Source organism: Prinia subflava, chromosome 2, assembly GCF_021018805.1.
Source record: "Prinia subflava isolate CZ2003 ecotype Zambia chromosome 2, Cam_Psub_1.2, whole genome shotgun sequence".
Lineage (NCBI taxonomy): Eukaryota > Metazoa > Chordata > Aves > Passeriformes > Cisticolidae > Prinia > Prinia subflava.
Window position 1 is genome coordinate 81,427,687 of NC_086248.1, and position 20,633 is coordinate 81,448,319.

The following is a 20,633-nucleotide window of genomic DNA, read 5'->3' on the forward strand; positions in this document are numbered from 1 at the left end:
CCCCATGTCAAAATCTTCCAGGTACAGGTTCTGGCTGACTGCAGATTTGGGTTTGCTCACTTCCAAGGTGCTGGCATCCTCTTAACCTACCTGTGGGCAGCATCACCAAAGCCCAAACTACCTTTGTCCAGTGTTCCAATCTCAACTCCAGAGGCCAAAGTGTGAGTGGGGAGCTCAAGGAGCTGCCTCTCCCCCTTTCCTTGCACGGGGACTGTGTTTCTGAGGTACTGTGCACCTTGAGGCTTTCTTGTGTGTGGCACACGTGGGAGCCCTGTCAGGCCAGCCAGCAGCCTGCTGGTTACAGGGCAGGGATAAACAGCTGCAGAGCATCCCCAGCCTTTGCTTAAACCACAACTATTTACGGAGCCAATATACCTTGTGAAAACAATAAGTACCATGGAAAACCTTACTTTTCTGCCCCCTGTGAAATATTTCCACACTTAGTGTCTATCAGTCATCAGTTGTATCCAGAGGTTAAAATGGGTGGCCAGGTAGGCGGTCTTGGTTTTGTGGTATTACAAAGTTTTCACCAAGAATCTGCAGTGACTGTGGTCATATTTTTAGAGAGGTGTTAAAATTGTGTCAGGTTACTGTTTCTTTCAGCTCTTTATTCTTGTCACCTAAGAAACTTCCATGGTAAAGTCATTTCCATTTTGACCCTAATCGTTTTGCAGATCATTTGGGCTACTGCTGCCATACCTTACTGTTTACTTATTTTACATCCTTGCTTTTCTAAGGGGGAATGTAGGATTAATACACATTAGAAATTCCAGTGGCCAGTTCCTTAGAAACTCCCATAGTCTCAGCTCTGTAATTAAAAGTAGAATAAAGTATCAGGAGGATTCTTGGGTGCCATTGAATTCTGAAAATTCAGTCTCATATTAGTATGACTCATTGAACACTTGGACATCATCTCTTTTCAAATTTTAAACAACCATCACTGCTCCTGAAATTTTGATGCAGTTGCTTGAAAAAAACTATTCCTATCCACTTTATCAAATCATATAAGCAACAATATTAGCTTCCATTTTTTTTGAAGCCTTGGGATACTTTAGCCAGAAGGAATTTGCCTGATTCTCCTGTGGCTGATACAGTATCAAATTTAACATCAAAGGATTCTATCAAAAGGTTTTAATTTGTCATAGCAGTTGTATAAAGAATCGGTAACAAACTTTCACTATTTCTGGTTTCACTCTTCCATATAAATTAATGTATTTCCCACTCAGTGACAGATTATCCAGTTGCCAAAGCTTTAAGCATAAATAAAACCTTTCTGAAACTGGGACATCTCAGGACTAAAGTATCTGACTGATAATGAATTCTGTTTTTAGTACAGTAAAATAGGATTTGTAATGGAAAAAGTCCATTCACTGGTGCTCAGAGAAATGATAAAACACCCCCATGTTTTCTTATCCACAGCTAGTTAGATGAATACAATGAGATAAAGTGCATATTTACAAAATAACTGCATTGTATAGAGTGGGTTTTCTAAACAGCTCTATTAAAAAACTTTGCAAGTTAGAAAAGGGTTTGATCAGGAATAAATTATATCACCAATTTCTCTTTAAGAGAAAGGATTGTTTCCCAGGAAGTCTTGAAGTCTTTGTTGTTTGCTTCAGTGGAAAGTTTATTTAAAAAATAAAAACACTAGCTAGTATTTCCTGAGTATGGAAACACCTGATAAAATTAATTAAACTTTCCTATTTATAATAAAACCTAATACAGTATCTGTCAAAGTAGTATAAAATATTTGGAGACTTGATATAAAAGATGTTTTGTATAGTTTCTTTTCAAAGGTTCCTGCATGCTGTCCACCAAACACAGCCTTATCTGTTAAATTCTGAAGGATTGTTCAAAACTTCTGTATTTTCCATTGAGTGCTTTGCCATCAATGTTGTTGATTTGCATCATAAATCTAGATGATTCTATATAGATAGGCCAGTTCTATATAATTCCCTTTTTAAATAAATTCTTTTCACTTCTAAAGGCTGTAGGCTTTTGCTCTTATTAAACAGGCCCAGTAGTGCTGAGTACTTGCAGATTTTTCTGAATTAATTGGAGGAGTAGAATTGGCTCCAACAAGAGTTCCATGTAGGATGCCTTGTGAGGCACAGATGCAAAATCCACCATTTAAACACACCTGATTAAGTTCATGGTAGTTAATATGCTATTGCTGCATTTGCCTTTGTAACTAGCTGTGTTTCTTTTGTTACATAAAAATATCACTGGAGCTCATTTGGAACCCATTATGATTCAAGTAACAGAAACATAAATACGAGTAAAACCACACTTCCAACCATCCCTCAGTTGCTAGCACCGTGTTTCTCACAAAGGCAGAGAAAATTATTTTTAACACTTTTTATCATATCTTAAACACTTTTCTTAGTAGTGCTACTTTGTCTCTCTGCAACTGGTTAACAAGTTTACCTCAAGTTGAAAATGCCAGACAATCTGCTTAGTGAAAAAAAATCTAATTTTTACTTTTGCTGTTGAGTCTTTGTAGGAGTTTAAGCTCCTCTACTGAATGTACATATATTTATCCTCTGTTATTGCATGTTACAGGCAGTTCTAAAATCATAAGATCTCCACCTTTGTTGTGGACATTGTGATGCACATCTGAGCTGCACAGGGGACCGTGACACAGAAGGATTTGAACTCGCTGGTTCCACATGGAAAAACAGTTTGGCAGTGACAGCAGAGAGCTGTACTAAAGCTACTTATAGCATTCTAAAAGCTGCAAGAGCTCTCTCCCATTTCAAGGCAGATGTACTGGAGGAATTCAACCAGATGGAAACACTGTTTCATAGGTATAAATCTGCTCTGGGAACGAAGTGCACCTTCACACAGCCTCCTTTTACACCACACCTATGGATGAGCTTGGTTTACAAACAGATGTCTCCCAAAGACTGCTGGCTGTGTTAAGAAATATGGAAATTTTGCATTGTGGGTGAGAATTTAGGGCAAATGGGACCAATGGACTCTTTGTCCCTTCCTCATTCAAACAGTCCCCTGTCATCACTTTTCTTAACATATAAATTTAATTTCATTTCCACTGACTGCGGTGTTGCAATAAAGATAGAACATCATCCCACAGAATTGCCAGAAAGATGAAAACAAAAATATCCAGTAAAAAAAAAGTCAAAAGTAGATTTTATGTATCATTTTGCCCTTTTCAGTAAAATGTTTCACTCTATTTTTTTTTCAGGCAGAAATGCAGCCCATATTTCTTTAGAATCACAAGTCCCAGAGCATGAGTGTGAATAATCTTTTATCATTTCAGGTTAAGATGGTTTATCAGCTACTGGATCTGCCACTTCTTCAGTCACCTTTTCAAGGACCAGTTACAGATCCCCCATCACATCCGTGAAATTTATGAGAGGAGGAGCAAAGAGAAGAATAATGCCACAACTTGAGGGAAAGGAGATGACATTTGCCTGAAAGGCTGGCTTTATTTTGGAAATGGCAGCTGTTTGGAACTGTTGACAGATTGGGAGTGTTAGAAATTGTCCCAGGCCAGATGGATTACTGATCTGGGTCCAGGTGAATAGGTCAAAGGCACTTTATAAATGATGGCATCTATTCCCACGTAGCTATCACCACTGCAGAGTAGTGTAGGTAACAGTTATTTTTATAACAGGTAATTGAGTTATTTTGGAGCAGTCCCACACAGGTCAGGAGTATGTACTTTTCTATCATCTTCCTCCCCTTTTGCTGCAGCAATTGCAGTAACCTGAGACATTTCTAGTACTACTCCTAATTCAATTAGGATGGGCTGAAGGCAGGATATCTAGGGAGGGGTGGTAGAGAAATAGTTCTTTCAGTCAGCAAATCACATTCAGTCTTTTTCTTTCTGTTATTTCCTGTGACCTGAGTACACTGATCTGTTTCATAGTCATGTTGTAAGAAATTTTTTCGAGGAACAGGAATGAATCAACCAAATAAGAACTTGAAAGGGTAAAAAACAAGGATTTTCATCTACTCATGATATGTTCACTTCTTGCACTCTATTCTGCATTTTATTTATATTATCATGCATTTTTCCAGAGAACAGATAAATTTTAATTTAATTTTAAATGGAAATAAAAGAAAATGGGAAAGGTCTTCTTACTTTAATTTGGTCAATCGAATATGTTATAGAAATAAAAACAGTTGAAGATGTGAGTTTTTGACAGTGCTTGGATTGAACAACTACCCCTCGACTGTGTGAAGACTGCAAAGTCTTGTTTTGTCCTACAGTGTCCCTAAAATCCTTGATGGCCATAAGTACGTCAGAACTACAACTTAGAGCCTCATCTCCCTCACTTATGCCAAAATCCTTGGAAATACTTGACAGAAAGCTCTGTCAAACGTTGTCTGTCCCCACACAGGCAGCAGAGCCGCTTTTGTGAATAGTTGCCTGTGTAAATTTAAAGTTGTTAATGTCAGGTTTCTACCAATAAAACTTAGATTTAATAACCATGGGAAAAGTGAAGACAAAGAGTGCAAAACTTCTGACAGGAGTACAGTACTGTATTTTATATTATGGTCCAGATCCCCTCACTAGTTTGATAAAGCAGCTAGTTAGTTTATTCATGTGTTAGTAAAGATTCTGGTCCTAAACTATCTTTTGGCAAAATGCATAATTTTCCCAGTAAGTTCTACCTAAGCCTCATCCAGAGAGAAAACTGACACCAGTCAAAGGTGCAGAGCAAAATAAAGAGCATTTCAAAAGTTTGCAGTACTTTTGTTTGCACGACTTCAAAGTCATGATCTATATGTAGCAATCATCTAGGAAGAGATCATACATGTACTGTGGAATTGAGAAGAGCTGTATTTTCACATAGCTGTAATGAACAGCTTAGAAAAGTTAATTATATGCCTTAAGTGCCTTAGAATCTTTCTTTATGTCTGATTTTTTTTTTCAGTGTAGTTTGAGACTAGTACAGAAAATCTTGTCATTCCACAATTCAATTCCAAACCATGTGTCAGCAGGAAGGCTCTAATTTTCAAGTTTTCAGGAATATGTCCTCCCCTCCTTTTGCTACACAGGTGACAAAGTTGTTTAAATCAGAATATGTCAAATGAGCTGTGATGTAACAACTGCTGTAGCAACTATTCATTTTGGTTCAAAACCTGAAATCAACTGTTGACACATCATATTTCACGCTGGAAGAGACAACTTTTGGCATAATATAGTAATATTAATATATTCTACAGAAACCGTAGTAATATTAATACATTCTATGGCAATACTCAAATATTCATATAGCATAGAATACTTTAGGCTGAGAATAATTTTGAGAATATGGATTTAAAGTATATTAGTTAGCCTCTGCTTAACTGCTATTAAGTACTATACATAATTAAGCCAAATTAATCTAATTAAACTTCCAGCTGACAAGAGTTTCCAGTTGGCTGAGTTTTTGCAGAGCTCTTTTGAGCACGACAGCAAACATTAACCTTTCCTTTGAACAGCTGACCCTTAAAAAGATGTCCCACTAAGAGATCATATCATATACAATATAGTCTAACCACAATCCTGACCGCTGAAAGGTCAATAATTTCCATCATCTTTCAGTGTTAGGAATACATTAGGGAAACAAACTCTGTGTTTCTCAAGAAAAGACATGTTTGGTGCACTTCCTCTTCTTTGTTTCTATTTTCTGAATCTTGAATTCTTAATTGCTTATACAGTAAAGCTGAAGGAGGTCCAAGATCTTCTGTACTTCAGACAGGATTTAACTTCTTCCATACAGAATGGTATTCTTAGAGCCAAATTCTAAGCTGTTCAGTGGGAATATTGTTGAGTTGTAAACAACAGAATGTGTCAATGTGTAAATACACATCCATATAATATATACACATCTGTATGTGTATGTATGTATATAGCCTATATTCTAAATATATATATATAATCCCTATGAAAGTCCATTCTAAAGATCTAAGGATGTCACAAATTGAAACCACCAGTTATTTTGTTTACTGCCAGCTACTCAAAATTCTCCCATGAGCAGAAATTTTTGTTAATTTTTATGTTTAAACTCTCTAACTTCTTTTTAGGTTTAATAGTGCTTGTGTTTCTCATGGAAAGGGCTATGAAGCACTGTTCTCAAGGCACAACATTAATAGAGTAATCCCGAACTTCATGGAAGGATAGACTTTGTCTAAGCAGAGCTTTCAGGAATTTTAGTATCTCAAACAGAAGATATACCCAGGTGCAGAAATATGATATGCATGTCATGCTGAGCATGAGCTGGGTGCCAGAAGTATGAGAGTGTCTTGCTGATTCTATTTCTGGTTTTGGGGGCTTTTTTAATTTGAGGTAGGTCATCTGTACCTTGATTTAATAACTAAGTTTTATTCTTTCTTGTTTACTTAGGATGTCTTTTTTTCAGCATAAAGATTACATTTAATTTCTTGTTTGAAGAGTATGCAGCACTTCTGTCCCAGTGAATACCTGGGAGCACTCTGATAACTGCAAAATTCTTACACACTTGTTTCTACCTCTTATTTTAACCTTTGGCATTCCACCATATTTAGTGTTGTCAGGATAAAACATGAGTGTTCTTATATTTCTTTAATAAAAAGCCCAAGAGAACTGCTGTAGAAATGTGCAGTTGCTGCAAGGTGATGGTCTGCCTTGCAATAAAGTGCATGGGAACATGTTCAAAAACCCTTAAACAGGAATCAAGTGCTAATTCAAAAAGAACGAGGTGAGCAATGAATGCTGCAATGATTTTACCCATTGACTTGAGAAGACACAGATGGAGATTCGTTGAATCTGTATTTCTGAGGGCTACTACAAGCAGAAAAAGACAATCCATTTTTAGCCATCTTCTCAGGAGGTTGTTTAATAATGGTAGACATTATGCTTCTTCACTCTGCTCCCAAGGCTCTTTTAACAGTTATATAACATGCATACATATTAGGGAGGAGTGTCTGGCATCCCTGGTTTTCTTCCTTTTCTAACCAAATGTCTGAACCTGAAGCTATAGTCAGGTTTTTTTCTTGGCTGTACTCCTTCTGGCCAATGAAGGTAGAGTTTTTGGATGCACTTCAAGAGAAAGGGTGGAGAACAAGTTAACCAGAACACCTCATGGCCTGAGCACTTCACTAATGTGACAGATACAGGTTCAAGCATTCCTTGTTTGAAGAATGCACAAAACTCCTAATTGCTGGATGAATTAGTGGAGTATTATGCAAAAGATGGAAACCAAAGGATGTGACTGCTTGTATGTTATAATATATAACTGCATAGAAGAAGAAGGGGTAATTTTTATGGCACTCTGCCTAAACTTGAACTACGAGAGAGTCCTGTGCAGGATATAGCACAGGACTGAAGCTCCTGCCAAAAGAACAGCTCTTTCAAACACGCAGGCAGCTGCCAGGCAAAACACAAAATTTATATATATACACACATATATATATATATATATCAGACTGGGTTCATTTATTCCACATATAAAAGAATACTCATCACAGAAGATACAAAAATATTGATGGCCTGTGATTGGTAATAGTTATTTCAGGGGAATTAATAACCTGAGACTTTTTGTTGTTATTCCATTTTTGAAGTAATGGAACAATACTTCAGAAAGTGAAGGTTTTGTACAAACCAAATATTTAATGATCACAGCTTTCTGATTATTTATTTTCTTTACATCTCACCTTCAATTATTTCAGAAATATTTTCCATCTACAAAATTTACCAAGTGTATTATTGTACAACGGGCACAGTTCTACTCCTTCTGCAGCCAAATAAAACAAAGAAAAGTATTTGTACAAATGCAGTCAATTTCCCTAGAATTATTTCCAATCTTTTGTCATGATCAGTACAGAATTAAAGTTGTCTCATGGTCAGATAGATTAAATACCAAGGACCCAGTTCCTCTACCTTTGTATAGAGCAGTGGTTTGGTCTGGAGGAACAAACCAGAGTGTCATGGAACTATTACTATTTAGGTCAAGCACATTTTCAAATCAGAGCTCTTGGATGTGATGGTGAGAGGTGCTACAGACACTTCTGCATTTTCAGCATCTAATTTAGCTATGGTCCTGTGGTCTTAACATCCTGAAACCATAACAGAAATAAAAGACTGCTGGCAGGCTCTGCTGGAAATTTAAGTGGGGTGTCCAAAGGCTTACTATTTATTTACACACCTAAACATAAATAATCCCCTCATGTACCACTTTTACCCATAGGCTAAAACACATACTTTTACACGAAGGTCATACTTGTCCTCATGTTTTGAAAACATAATCTGTCTTTAAAGGTTTTCAATTCTTGTTCCAACTGTGGATTTATAAATCCCTCCACTTTCAAAGAATTAAATAATTCTTGAGGCTTAAGGGTGTTTTCATTTGGATGGGGCAAGTATTAAAAGAAAATCCACTGCAGTGTCAATATACACATATGGACATGCACATATTTCTCATGAATATTTGAGAAGCTATAACTTGTTATCTGAAAGGCCAAGATAACAGAAAAAACACTGGCCAGCATAAACTTTTTTTTTTCTGAACACAACTGAGAGGCGTCTCACCTTGACATGGACTACTTGGAAGAGTTTTGAATTAATAGCAATAGCTGTGTTGAAGTTCAGTATCAGAAATTCATTAAAATTTGAAATTGACTTAAAAACCTGTTCGTTTCAGTTTAAGTCTCTTCCTTTTTCATATTCCTCTTCCAGTCCAACACCAGACTGCTGCAAAAAGTCCAAGTTTCTCTAAATGATTTCAAAGGAGAAGCTGAAGTACTGTGGGCTGTATGTGGGCAAGCAATCAAGCTTCTGAACATTTAATCCATATAGGGATCTGATCCTAGCCTATACAATACAAATATTTTTGGCCTTTTTTCAGGCTTTGAAGGTCATAAGGTTGATTCAAGAAAAAACTTTGAGGCTTTTCTTGTAGTGCAGTGAAGTCTGAAGAGGTGTCCCTGTTTCCATCCCTCTGTAACCTTTCACACCTCCCTGGTACTGCAGGAAGGGAAGCTGAGACATTTCCACAAGGAGCTTCTCCTCTGTGTGAGGGATGCCGTAAAGCTTGACATGTAAATCCTTGTTCATACTTTTCAAAAACTCTTACTGAACAATCTAAAAAAGGTTAAAATACCACTTGATTTGAAGAGCTATTCCCAAAAAATGTTATATTTTCTAGATAGATTTCAGCCTGGAAAGAAAATACTATCTAGAGAGAGAATTCAAATCAGGCTAAAATCTTTGGATTACCAAAATTATTTTACTAAATTGAGTGCTATAATCTAAAATAATCTTCCTTAAAGATAAACATTTATAAACTTCAGATGATCCTGACAGTCAAGGAGTCTAGCCCAATGCTTTACTTTCCATTGTTTATGACCCTAGTACAGAAATGAAGTTTTCCAAATTAATTCCGTATAAAAGCAGAATTAAGCCCAGAAATTGTTTGTTCCCTATTCTTCCACAGTCTTCCCAAACAAATTTGGTAAATTGTTTACAGTCTACTCCATGTCTGAGGCCCTCACTGGATCAAATGTCTGTTTCCCTTTGCCCTGTCTGGTTTGGACTGCAGACTCCCTGGGCTGTGGACTGCCTTTTCTGATAAATCTCCACACAGCACAGAGTACAATGGAATATGATTACTTGTCTGGAGATCTTAATATAAAAGGATCTAATATAATACAAACATTAGGAGACATAATACCATGTCATATCATATCAATGACAGGAGATAAACAGAGTCAGCCTACAGCACTCTTCTGTGTGGAGAGCCTGCGGAGACCTTGCACTGAAGAGGGAATATAGAAATGGAAAATAGTTTAAGGTTTTCCAGAGCTACAGGTTAATTCCTTCTCCAGTAACCAGGATGAATAGGATGAAGACCATAAAACATGAATGCCCTTCTTAACTGGAAAACAGAGAGTAAACGAGCTGCCCCTTTAGGATCAAAGACACAGTTAAAAATGAAAGATATTATTACAGTTATGGTAAGGTTTTAATAGTAGCATTTATCAATAGCCCTTTTCACTGGGGAAATTGCTATAAATACCCAGCTGACTTAAAAGGAACTATATTGTTCATAACGTCAAATGGCTGGCCAAGCATTGCCTTCTGATATTCTTTTTCTCTTTCATTTTATGCCCTTGAACCTAAGGCTCTAGAAAATACATTTTTAAACAAGGACTAGAGACCTCCGAGTTTTTATCATCCTCTGATATATGGCTGAGGTAACGACAGAGCTGCTAATCTTAGGTAAAATTCACCTCTGTAAAAATTTGAGATGTCACTCATTCCTCTCACTGTTTATTTTCAAGGGCTAAATAAACATGAAAATTTGTCTCCTGAATGTCTGAGATATAATAACAGGCTGCATCTCTTTCTCCCACCCCATCAGTAGACTATATTTGGAAGAATTCTGCCAGATGCCTCTGGGTTCATGTTAGTTATTCAGCAAAATTCAAAGAGACAAATTAAGAGAAAACTGTTAGACAGTAGAATCCCAGGGACAGCCTTAAGATCAAAATAAAACAGTGTGTTAAAAATAAATTGCATTTTGTCATCTTTCAAATTGCCTTTCTAGGGCAGTTTTAGTGTCATCAAGGTGTTAATATGCAAATTTCTTAGGAAAAAAATACTTTCCAATGACTGTTCACACTTTCCTTGAGTGGAAATCTTCTACCCCTTTCCCTTCTGGTAGTGTGGGGATTGTGGCAGAATTTCCCTGTGCTCCTGGGACCTCACCAATACTGAGGTGTTTCATGTTGGAAGCTGTTTTGCAAGGAGATTGTCCTGTGTGCTCACCTAGCTGGGGAAAACCTTCTGCACTTTTTCTTTTAAGATGCAGAGGTTGAGACAGAATCATGAAATGAGGGCATATTTCTTCTGATCTGAATCCACTCCTTTGTCTTTCCAACTCTGGTTTTTCTGTCCCTCTTAACCATAGAACTAGAGAATAATTAAGCTGCAAGGGACCTCAGGAGGTCTCTAGTCCAAGCTCCTACTCAGAGGCTCAGTTTTAAGATCAATTCAGGTTATTTGCTGCTTTACTCAGAAAGGAATTCAAAACCTCCAAGGACAGAGATTTAATCTTTTCCATACTGCACGCAGTACTTAGATAAAGGCTCACAAGGCCAAGTAAAGGACTTCTTTCCCTTTCCTTGATCTATTCTCAATGTTCCTGATGATGCAGCCCAGAATGTTATTTGTGTCCCTTGCTGCCAGAGCACACTACCAGCTCATGTCCAGCCAGCCCCTCAAGTCCTCTCCTGCAGAGATACTCCTCAGCAAGTCAGTCAATGGCCTGTACTGCTGCAGGAGTTCATTTGTTTCCAGGTGCAGGACTCGGCATTTGTCTCTTCTGAGTTTCAGGAGGTTCCTGTTGGCTCATTGCTCCATTTGTCTCAGTCTTTCTGGATCACAGCTCTGCCCTAGGTTTCATTGACTGGGCCACTCAGTCTGGTGTCACTTGCACACTCAGGGACCACACACTCCATTCCCTCTGGCAAGGCCTTGGTAAAAATGCTAAATGGGTCAGGGCAGGGCAGACCTGATGTACTCATCATCAGCTTACAGCCAGCTTGGGCCACTTCCCTCACAGCCTCATTAGTTTACCCTTTTTTAACCCATCTTATGAACACTTTCCCTGTTCAGCCTTTTATTATTAATGTAATGGTAAAGACTATTCTTGTTTCCATTTGAGGTTTGTCTCCTTTTTGCTTTGTAGTTCCTTAATGAGTTTTCTGCTTGGACAAGCTGATGTCCTGCTACATGTCCTTGTTTTTCTGTATATGGGGATGGATCATTCCTGTACTTGCAGGATACTGTCATTGAGGATCTGCAAACTTATCCTGAGCTCCTTTCCTCTTTGAACCTCCCTCTCCAGGTGTCCCATCTACCATTTTCCAGAATTAACTTAAATCTGCTCTCCTTCCTCAGGATCTTGAGCTCCTATTTCCTGCCTATAACCAAGGGTATTAATGATTATTACAAACCAGTTAGTCCTGTCTTGTTAAGTGAATAGCAGATGCAGCTATGTGTATAGCTTTGGTACAGTACCTGTACAGACCATGTATATTGTTGCCCTTCCAGCAGATATAAGAGAAAAGAAAGTTCTCCAAAAGAACTAGGGTTTGGGTAGAGAGACTTCTGAGCTATTTAAACAAAGCTTCACCTACTGCCTCATCCTAGGGAGACAGCCTGTGACACAATCCTCTTTGTTTTGAATGTTGTGCATCCCTCCACAACAACCTTTCAGCAATGTGAGCTGTCCCACCACAACAACCCCAGGGGTGATGCAGTCTGGTGACCACAAGCAGAGCTCTAGTTCCTCCTGCCTTTTTCGTTGGCAGTGGGTATTTCTGTACATGGCCTGGAGATGGGCCTTCTTTTCCCTTTTTTCCTCACTCCTAAGGTCTGCCTTGTACACATCACCCTGATACCACCCTAGTGTGTCATCTTATCTGTAAAACTGAGCATGGTGGAGAAGGAAAGCTAAGAAAAAGAGATTAGATGCAGATACACAGAGAGGTATGGATGTTAGACCGTAGAATGGTGAATTAACACATTCTGAAGACACATGTCAAAGGCAAATGCAGCTGAGAACCCTCTGAATGTGCAGATATTCTGAAATTTGCTGAGGGAAGTAACTGGAAAACCACAGTGCAAATCATGTAAGAGGAGGCTGATACCATCTTATACAATTTCCCAATTAGCAGATGGTTTTTGAATAATCCTAATCTCTACACAGCCTTAAATAAATTCCCATTAGATAGTTTGATGTGACACAGAGAAATCTTTTAAATCATAAATGTAAACCAGACCTCTTCATGATATATCAGTTTTCTATTCCAGATGCTTTTTCATTATTTCCTCCTCCCTACCACACAAAGTCCACAAAGGCTGTTGACAGCTTTTTCTTTCTTTATTAAATAGCTACACAATCCAGTGTCATTAGTTATAACAATTTTTCCATGTTTTAAACTATGACTAAGACGTGCATTGTTAGAAATGTATTGAAGCATTGTAATTATTGCAGCTTCCTAAAAAAATCTACTCAAATACATTAATAAAATGTCATTATCGTGAGATAACTGTATCTAATTGGTCTATATCCTTTGCTTTACATTTCACTGTGCATTTAAAATTTATGCATTTACTTCTTTGTCCAGCACTTGTAGTTGGTTCTGGTTGGCTAATGATAGATTTGTGTGCAAGACTTGGCACAATGAGTACAGTTTGGTCTATTAACAGTTTTACCTTAAAATATTTCAAAGGCTGTGCTTATCAGGCAAGAAGAGAAGACACCTCCTGGCAGTTAGATCAAAAGTGTCATTAACTGAAGTTAGTAGTTGGCTAAATTTAGTTATTTTGTGCTTGGGACAGAGGTTTGGGATTGAATGACAGAAGATGAGGTATTAATACACGATCTTTTGAGATCATACCCTCTATTTTATGAAGTTTATGGGTTTTATGAAGTGCAAATACTGAGCACTCATTAAAATTAATAACAACTTAGTGGCATCTCTTTAGTTTGATAGTATAACCTGTCTTTTCTGCACTAGAATCACAAGGTGATCGAACATGAAAACTTTGCAGGCAGTGACAGAGCTTGTAATCTGCTTGCAGCTCTGTGTTTGCTAAGTTTCATTGCTCTATATTTTACAATGCTCTTCAAATCCAAACAAACTGAAAGCATTCTGTCTTTTTTCTATCTATCCTCTCTGTTCTCACAATGAAATCACTAACCATGAAATTAAGTCTGCAAGTCAAGTTCCGGAGCAGAGAGTGTTAGCAATATGAATAATGTATTGCTCATAACTTAAATTGAGTCAAGTGCACTGTCTATAGATATGACTGCAGAAAAAGAAGTAAGAATAAGAAATTCTTACAGTGGCCAAGTTCACTACTAATGGAATTAAAACTGTCATCAGACATAGTAGATTCATAATTGTATTTCTGAGTTATTCCCATTCCAGAATAATGACTGTAAACTGAACATTAAGCATTATTGAAGCATTTATCCTCTTCATGAGAATGAATAGTATTATTATTCAATAGTATAGCAGACTGGTATGAATGCCAAATGCTTTTAAAGTTTCCTACATAATTTGTAACTAAACCTCCAACAAAGTGATGACTTTCTCTGTTCAACCTCATCATCTCAGCAAATGAAGAAAGAACAAAATAATTCCTCAGCCGACCCACAAAATAGGTGCCAATGACAAGGGGTCAGAATCACAGAATAACAGAATGGTTTGGGTTGGAAGGGACCTTGCAGATCACCTCATTCAAGGGCAGGGACACCTTCCATGAAAGCAGAGTGCACAAGGCCTCATCCAACCTGGCCAATATTTCCAGGAATGGGGCATCCACAGCTTCTCTGGGCAAGCTGTGCAGCCCAGTGTCAATCTACCATCTTTCAGTGTGAAGCCATTACCTCTTGTCCTATCACTTGATGTCCTTGTGAAAAGTCCCTCTCCCTTTACTGAGCTGGACCCCTTGAGGTACAGGAAGGTGCTCCAAGGGCTCCCCAAAGCCTTCACTTCTCCAGGCTGAACAACACAAACTATCTCAGCCTGTCTGCACAGGAGAGGTGCTCCAGACCTCTGGTCATCTTCCTGGTCCTCTGTTGGACTCAGTCCAACAGGTCAGAAAACTGTTTGGGCAACGCTTAGGTGAAGCAAGATAATTAATACACAAATTAAAAATATATCCTCATATATCTATAGCTATAGCTATAATCTATGAATATATATATATGAATATTAAGGTTCTTTACTATCATTCAAAACACAACAAAGTTTACTGAGGATCAAAAATCTTTTACAAAATTAAAAAGGTAGAGTGATTATAGAAATTTTTCAGTGCCTATTCTGACCACGGGACAACAGGGTTCTTGGAACAAAAAGTGTGTCATCTCATATATCATAAAACTGTCAGCACAGTCAGGTACCACTCCTGACCACTGCGAATGATTAAAGTATGAATAGATAAGGATAAAAATGGTAACAGCAATTGTTAGCAGCCAGTTCTGAAATTCTTTCCACTTCTACTTTGTAAACTAGGACCTCTGGACATGCAATGCAGAAGTGGGAAAAAGCAAGAAATATTGGTATCTTGCCATCATTTTCTTCTCTATGTATCATATATAATTATACAGAAATAATTTCTGTATGCATACCAACCATGCTATATTCTGGTCTTGCAATGGTTCATTATTTTATTCCAAATAAGGAATATTGCTTTGGCTATTCAGTTGCTGGAAACAATTAGAAGATGTCCATATCTGATATTCATGCTGAGTAGCTAGGTTTTTCTTACTAGTAGAGTGCTGTCTGTCATGTCTTTGACTATGTTGTCTTAAATGACCTCTAGTCTGTTTAGAAATGCCAGTAAAAGATGAATAGAAGTGGAGCCTGGTCTAAAACTCAGACTTGTGCTGTTACATGGTCTCTTAGCATCATACCCTTAATACAATATTCATTCTCCATTTACTACACATATTTGGTATTATGCTGTCGTTCACAAGGTCTTTGTTGTAGGCACCTCAATCCTTAAATACTCCCAAGTGGCAGTAGGAACCCACAAAGCTGCAAACACATGCTAGGACTGGAGGTCAAAAGCTTAAGCCAGAAAATGGCATATTGCTGTTTGTCTACCAGTAGCTCCAGTAATATTTTTTCCTTGATAGCTTTTTAATTTTAGTTTGCTATAGCAATAAGTTTAATGTTGGAAGGTGGAAGACACCGCTGCAAAACTGGTGCAAAAGACCAGATTCTCTAATGAAATACTAAAAAGGATAGGGAAATGGAAAATACTGAGATAGATAAAATAGCTTTCTTCCTCAAACATTGTCTGTGTTTCCAATTAAGTGCTTCACCCTGTTCTAACCCTTTTTGCAACACAAAATTAAACACTTTTCATGCAGCCTCTGCCTGACCCTAAGATGGATGCTTTTTTTAGTACGGATGTAATACCTTTTACATATACAGCTTGCAAAGCTTTTAAAAAACATTGCAATTACCAAGCTGTGTAAATGTGAGCTGGGATTACAAGTAATAGTACAGTAAGATCTTAATTTGTCTTTTTTGGTTATAGCTATTTCATGGAAAAAGGAACTCGATAGGCTGTCTTATACAAAAACAAATAGGAAGCAACAAAGAGATTGACTGGTGTTCCTTATCTGAAGATTGAGTTTCAAGTGCTAAATAGATTGAAGCTTAGAGAAACGGCTTGAGAATAATCAGAATTCAAATTTTCTTTCTGTCTTCCAAGTTGATCCCAAATTTCTGGTCTTTTAGATGATTTGAAATAAGAAAATCAAAACCTTATACCATTGTAGTTTCTTGGATAACAACATAATCCAAATATAAAAGAAAAACAAGGCATCTGGGGAAATGTAGCTTATCTTACCAGAAACTTTAGAAGTTTCTGTCTCCTGCTGGAGCATGATGTATAAAAATGAGGAGTCCTGAGTACTAAGATGGTTGTTTTATTAAAAAAATGAAAAGGTAATAGTAAAGAAGTTAATACTTCTGGATTGAGGGAACAGGAACTTTTATGCTGTGATTTTAGTTTTAAACATTCTAATGGGCAGGAGATAAAATAAATAGATTATAATCACCTATTAAAATATAAATTTTCATATTTTTAAAAATGTGGAGCTTCTTTTATATTGCCTTGCATTATATGTTGGTTTGTATTGACTGATGAGACATCAGTTGATCTGTGATGTTTAATGTTTAAATTCCTACCATTTAAGCATAGGAAAGTACATGGCCTTCAGAATACCCTATCTCTAGGTGTGCATGACCACGTAGATGTAAAGTCAGTAGCCAGCCTCTGCAGAATATGATATTACAGGGACACCTAACAGATACATAGCATTCCCAAACCATACTATGAACCTCCTGGAAAACAACCTAGAAAAACTGCTTCTTCCATTTTTGCCTCCTGTGCATTTTGTCATTAGCAGCTTTATGAATCTTTAGTTCTGAAAAGCTGGTCCCTTAATGATCCAGTTTAAGTAATACTTAAAAAAACCCCACACAAACAAAAAAACCCAGATTATGTATGTACACCTTTTCCTTATCTCCCTAGCATTAGACAGCAATATGTGTGGATGATTTGGAATAAGTTCAATGAGTTGAAAGGGAGACATAAAATGAAAGTGCATTTCCAGTGCACAGGAAAGTGGGCCCTTCTCTGCTCTGTGTGTGTAGAAATTAAATTGCCAGTAAGTATCCAGCCTGAAAAAATCCATCCTTCAGCAGGCTGACTGCTTAAATGGGCCTTAGCTTTTTAGATTTCTTAGCATTTCTCATTGCTCACCAGTGATTCAGTAAGTGCCTTTCTACTATTAAAAATCAGTCCAAGATTGTAATGAGACAGAAAAGTTGGTTCAGTGAATTCCAGCTGTGTTTTCTCTAGCGTCTGGGCGGCATTGCTGAATATGAGAGCAAGCATAGGTTCTCTGCAGGTAAGCTGCCTTTTATTTTTTTTCCCAACTAATTGCTCCCTCTCTTCCTTTTCACTCCTCTATGACTTAAGACAGCTCTGTCTATCAATGCCTGCCAAAGTCGTGGAGAAAATGTTGCTGGCAAAGGACGGTGCAAAGAGAACCACAAATCTCTGGCGCTCTCGATACGCACACCCAGCAGCAGTGTTGGTATCACGACTCCCATCAACCATTCCTTCCTAGCAAACCCCTCTCCACCTTCCTTTTTTTATTCCCTGTGTTGTTCTCAGGCCAGCAGCTATGTGTAAACAGGATGCGGGAGCTGTAGTGAAATGTATTCAAGTCCTGTACACCTCCCTCCTCACCTCTGGCTGCAACATGCATCCTGCCTGGAACATCTGCTTCAGATAAATACAGGGAGAGTTCAAGCTGTGCAGGGAAGGGCACAGCCTGGAGTTCTGCAGCCTGCTTTTGTCACCCTCATTCTTTAACATTTAAAAAATACAGAAAAAGCATTTTACTTCTACCTGGGGGGCAAGTTTCATAAAAAGGAATTGTTGAATAATTGTAAAAAAGCCTTCTGCCCTACATTTAATAACTGAAAGATAATCTAAGCCCATTAAGAATAATGCAACCTGCTGGTTTTGTTTACATATTAGTTCTAGTACTGTAAACTGAAAGGTGCACATTCATATGCTGTTGATACTCTTGATGTAACTCGAGAGGGACTTTCATGGTAGGCAATGCAGTTTTTAAAAAATTGCCTCTGGTAACATGGCTAAAATAGATAATGGGACTTCATAGCACATTCACTCAGAAAAGATTTCATTACACATAAAACTGAAAGCCAGAATAATGTAAAAGGTTGCTACTTTTCAGCAGCTTCCACTGCAGGCAGTCTGGGAGATCCTGGGAATTCTGCAGTTAAAAAGGAGTCTTAAATGACCAGGTGAGCCAGAATAATATACAGCCAGTGCAGAATTGCACAGCCCCATTAGCCATTTAGACATGTGTGTTTATGGTCGTCATCGCAGGCATCTCAGTGGACAGGCTGATTTTTAATATTAAATCTCCTGATACAGGAAAAACCTGAATGTCAAAATCATTCAGTATAAAAAGAAAAACAAATGTATCATATCCTCACTAATTCCAAGGGTAACAGAGTGGCCATAAATACCTCTATGGCCACACTCACAGAGCCCATGGAAGGGCTATTGCTGGCACTGAGGAGTCCATGAGGCTGCACCTTTACTTACACTTGATAACAGAAAGGGAACCCCTGCCCTTCCTACTTGTCACCAGATCCCCTCCTGACCTCTAAACCTTCTTGCTGCCCCATCCATGGAGCATAAGAAATCAATTCTCTCCCCAGTCCTGAGGAGGTTTTGAGGCAGTACTGCCCCTGCATACATGCACACATGCACGTGCCCACGCACAAACTCTCACAAGGGAGTCAAGCACCAACAGGGCTCAGTGCACAAGGGAGAAAAAGGCTCACAAGAGGAAATCAGGTAGAAAACAACATTAACAAATCTACATTTCTACTTTGACTGACTTAAGGAGGATAGACATTTTCAGAGATAATAGAGGGTGACTAGACACTAATGGGCTTTTGAACCAAACCTCCATTTAACTTTGCAACATCTCTTGCATTTATCTTCTGAAGCTCCTGTACAAGTAGTTTGATCAATACAGCTGATCAAACACAGCCATCAGCAATGGTACTGTCTAAATTTGGATTAACTAGATATTCTGCATCGACAGAAATAGCACTTCTCACCTCCTGTTAAAGTAGATCTCTAATAAGTTCGGTGAACATCCTGTTAAATAAGTTTAGCCACAAGGTGCCTGTCTTCTCCAAAGTCAAAAGCCAGACACACATAACCTTGCCTACAGAGGAAGACATTTTAAATATTTGAGATGGCTCTTACACTTAATGACTTAATTAATTTAAGCAAAATTTTGAGGAAAACATTCTTAAATGAATGAAGCAAAATTGAAATAATGTAAATTAAATTAAAATAACCTCTTTTTTATCTGCACTGTATTCACAAGAAATCTTGCAGATGCCTTTGGAATTTTTTATTTTCTAATATTTTATATATATATATATATATAAAGAATGGGGGGCAGGGAACTCTGCGGTGTTTTGTGGTTTTTTTTCCCCTTTTATAGAACAAAAGATCCACAAAATAAAGCACCTAGTCTTAGTTAGGCATTAGATTCAAAATGACAACAGCGCATTCATTCAAATGTCTTTTGTAATATATCACCCTCACAAGGGTCCCACCTTTTTCACCATAGAGAAAAACAAGTCATCAGTAGAAGCAAGACACTTCAATTAATAATTCTGTTGTAAGCTGGCATCTGACTTGGGTACTTTGATTCAGCTGAATTTGCTGAGAAGGTCTGGATGAGAAGACAAGACTGTGATAGAGAGCATAATCTCTTCTGCAAAAGGACTCTGTCTGGAGAAGTGCTAGCCCTATACAGCATGAGAATATTTCATCCCTGCACAGAAGTATGGAAACTCAGGATCCCCACTTTTGTACAAACTGTACCAGCATCTAACAACCAAGATGAGATCAGGACTTATGCCACAAGATACTACAGAAAGGCTTAAACAAATTAAAAAATAAAAGGGAAAATGGAGCTGCACCAATGGGGAGTTGCTCAAGGTCCTTCAGCAATTCAGTAGCAGGACTGGAAGTTGAGCACTTGAGACCCCCCTAGAATCCTCTATCCGCAAACTATCCTCAATTCCTACTATCACATAAGCCTTTTAAATCAGGGCTGCATGCTCACCATCCCCAAGGTGATAAAGTTATATGTCTTCTTTTAAAAACAAGAAGCACTTCATCCTTGCAGGGGGAGCAGCAAGGCTCTTGAGAGTACAATATGTCAAAGCAAACAGGCTGTAGCTCTGAGGACATAAGAGACAGACTACTCACAGTAAACACCAACAGGCCAGCACTCTCTGCAATGGGAGTCAGGATTATAATTTCCTGCATAGACATGAAAAAACTAATACAGATGTTATTCTTTTTAATGTGATCAGGCCTGGGTCTAGGCTGTAACAGGTCCTGTTTGCCACTCTTGCTTAGGCTCAGTACAAGGAGGAAATTTATTACAAGGCCTAGGATGCCCTAGAATTTCTTACTCATCCCATTCTTAAGGGTAATTCCAGCCTTCTCGAGCTGTCTCAAGTCCATTTTGGAA

At 38.0% G+C, this 20,633-nt stretch overlaps 2 long non-coding RNA genes across 2 annotated transcripts in view; one reads left to right on the forward strand and one right to left on the reverse strand.

The window, feature by feature from the left end:
* The window catches only part of LOC134547145 (uncharacterized), a 56,453-nt gene extending 52,353 nt beyond the window's left edge, over window positions 1-4,100 (forward strand). The window contains exon 5 of the long non-coding RNA XR_010079390.1: window positions 3,281-4,100. This is a non-coding gene — a long non-coding RNA (uncharacterized LOC134547145). The remainder of the gene's footprint in view (window positions 1-3,280) is intronic.
* Window positions 1-20,633, reverse strand: part of LOC134547146 (uncharacterized) — a 60,304-nt gene that overhangs the window by 22,014 nt on the left and 17,657 nt on the right. The window lies entirely within an intron of this gene.